At 45.6% G+C, this 3,087-nt stretch overlaps 1 pseudogene; it reads left to right on the forward strand.

Moving 5' to 3' along the window:
- Nucleotides 1–2,233: 2,233 nt before the first annotated feature.
- LOC132487019 (E3 ubiquitin-protein ligase rififylin-like) lies at nucleotides 2,234–2,872 on the forward strand (annotated as a pseudogene).
- Nucleotides 2,873–3,087: the final 215 nt, after the last annotated feature.

Below are 3,087 nucleotides of genomic sequence, written 5' to 3' on the forward strand. Positions count from 1 at the left end.
CAGTATGGAGGTTCCTTAAAAAACTGCAAATAGAACTACCATATGACCCAGCAATCCCACTACTGGGCATATACCCTGAGAAAACCATAATTCAAAAAGAGTCATGTACCAAAATGTTCATTGCAGCTCTATTTACAATATCCAAGAGATGGAAACAACCTAAGTGTCCATCATCGGATGAATGGATAAAGAAGATGTGGCACATATATACAATGGAATATTACTCAGCCATAAAAAGAAACAAAATTGAGCTATTTGTAATGAGATGGATGGACCTACAGTCTGTCATACAGAGTGAAGTAAGTCAGAAAGAGAAAGACAAATACCGAATGCTAACACATATATATGTAATTTAGGGGAAAAATGTCATGCGGAATCTAGGGGTAAGACAGGAATAAAGACACAGATCTACCAGAGAATGGACTTGAGGATGTGGGGAGGGGGAAGGGTAAGCTATAACAAAGTGAGAGAGTGGCATGGACATATATACACTATCAAACGTAAAATAGATAGATAGTGGCAAGCAGCCGCATAGCACAGGGAGATCAGCTCGGTGCTTTTGACCACCTAGAGGGGTGGGATAGGGAGGGTGGGAGGGAGGGAGATGCAAGAGGGAAGAGATATGGGAACATATGTATATGTATAACTGATTCACTTTGTTATAAAGCAGAAACTAACACACCATTGTAAAGCCATTATACTCCAATAAAGATGTAAAAAAAACCTACCAATGGCATTTTTCACAGAATTATAACCAAAACTTTTACAATTTGTATGGAAACACATAAGACCCCAAATAGCCAAAGCAATCTTGAGAAAGAAAAACAGAGCTGGAGGAATCAGGCTCCCTGTCATCAGACTATACACAAAGCTATAGTAATCAAAACAGTATGGTACTGGGAATTCCCTGGCAGTCCAGTGGCTAGGAATCTGCGCTTCCACTGCAGGGGGCACCGGTTCAATCCCTGGTTTGGAAACTAAGATCCCACATGCCACGTGGCACAGCCAAAAACAAACACAAAACAAAAAACAAACAAACAAAAAGTAGAGTACTGGCACAAAAACAGAAGTATAGATCAATGGAACAGGATAGAAAGTCCAGAGATAAACCCATGCACCTATGGTCACCTAATCTATGGCAAAGGAGGCAAGAAAATACAATGGAGAAAAGGAAGTCTCTTTTGTTTGTGGTGCTGGGAAAACTGGACAGCTACATGTAAGAGAATGAAATTAGAACACTCCCTAACACCACACACAAAAATAAACTCAAAATGGATTAAAGACCTAAATGTAAGGCCAGATACTATAAAACTCTTAGAGGAAAACATAGGCAGAACACTCTCTGACATAAATAGCAGCAAGATCTTCTTTGATCCACCTCTTAATGAAAATGAAAACAAAAATAAACAATTAAACTTAAATACTAATTAAACTTAAAAGCTTTTGCACAGCAAAGCAAACCATAAACAAAATGAAAAGACAACCCTCAGAATGGGAGAAAATATTTGCAAAGAAAGTGACTGACCAGGGATTAATCTCCAAAATATACAAACAGCCCAGGTAGCACAATATGAAAAAAACAAACAACCTAATCAAAAAATGGGTGTAAGATCTAAATAGACATTTCTCCAAGAATGACATACAGATGGCCAAAAAGCATATGAAAAGATGCTCAACATTGCTAGTTATTAAAGAAATGCAAATCAAAACTACAATGAGATATCACCTCACACCGGTCAGAATGGCCATCATCAAAAAATCTACAAAAGTGCATGCTGGAGAGGGTGTGGAGAGAAGGGAAACCTCCCACACTGTTGGTGGGAATGTAAATTGGTACAGTCACTGTGGAGAACACTATGGAGGTTCCTTAAAAAACTAAAAATAGAACTACCATACGACCCAGTAATCCCACTCCTGGGCATATATCCAGAGAAAAACATAATTTGAAATGATACATGCACCCCAATGTTCACTGCAGCACTATTTACCATAGCCAGGACATGGAAGCAACTTAAATGTCCATCGACAGAGGAATGGATAAAGATGTTGTACGGCAAACTCCTGGGGCTGCCGTGAGGATGTCGTGACCGCCACTCAGCCCCGAGATGCCGCCAGGGCACAGCCCACAGCTCCCCTGCCCCGTGTACACGGGGAGGATCTGGCCTCTCCCCTCCCCTCCCCTCCCCTCCCAGATTTTATCATGTAGGCAACCTGCTGCAACTGGTCTGCCTGGATGGACAGCCTGAGGCGGCCTCACCGCCCCCATGAAGCCAGGTCACAGGCTTATTCTAACCCTGGGTACAGCTCCTTCCCTACCCCCACGGTCTCAGAACCAAGCTGCAAGGCCTGTGGGGCGCACTTCACAGGCATGGCCAGGAAGGCCAATGGCCATGTGTCTCAGGACCAAGAGGAACCCGTCTACCTGGAGAGCACAGCCAGAGCTCCTACTGAGGATGGACGCAGACCATCGACTCAGAGGATAGCTGAGGCTGGAGGGCCTGTCTGACCTGACCAACCGGAGGACGTTGAAGGTCTAACTGTGCGGCCTCTCAAAGAGATCCTGGCTCAAAACTTCATCAACTACAAGGGCTGCTGTGAGAAGTGGGAGCTGATGGAGGGTGACGTGGCTGTACAAGGGTCAGAAGGGACTCCAGCAGCTGGTGGGTGGTGCTGAAGACCAAAACAGGGGAGCAGGGGAGCAGGGCCATCCAGCCTGGAGGACCTGTGTCGCACCTGCATGGGCTCGCCCATCGACTGTGTTCTGCTGGAGTGCAGCCACATGGCCACCTGTACCAAGTGTGGCAAGTGCATGAACCAGTGTCCCATCTGCCGGCAGTACGTGATCTGAGCCGTGCATGTCTTCCGATCCTGAGGGCTTCTACTGGCTTCTGCAGTGCTTTACGGGGACATAGCTCGAGATGTCTGGGCCCCCAGTTAGCCAGCTTATAGAGGGGTAGGCTAACAAGAAAATCTGCAGTGTTCCTAAGACCAGGGCAAGCAAAGATGCTGTGTCACCTCTGGGCATGCCTGTCTTGCTTCAGAGGTGCACCTTGTGTCTGGCAGAGGCCGAGGCCAGTGGGAACTGGT

Source organism: Mesoplodon densirostris, chromosome 3 (assembly GCF_025265405.1).
Source record: "Mesoplodon densirostris isolate mMesDen1 chromosome 3, mMesDen1 primary haplotype, whole genome shotgun sequence".
NCBI lineage: Eukaryota > Metazoa > Chordata > Mammalia > Artiodactyla > Ziphiidae > Mesoplodon > Mesoplodon densirostris.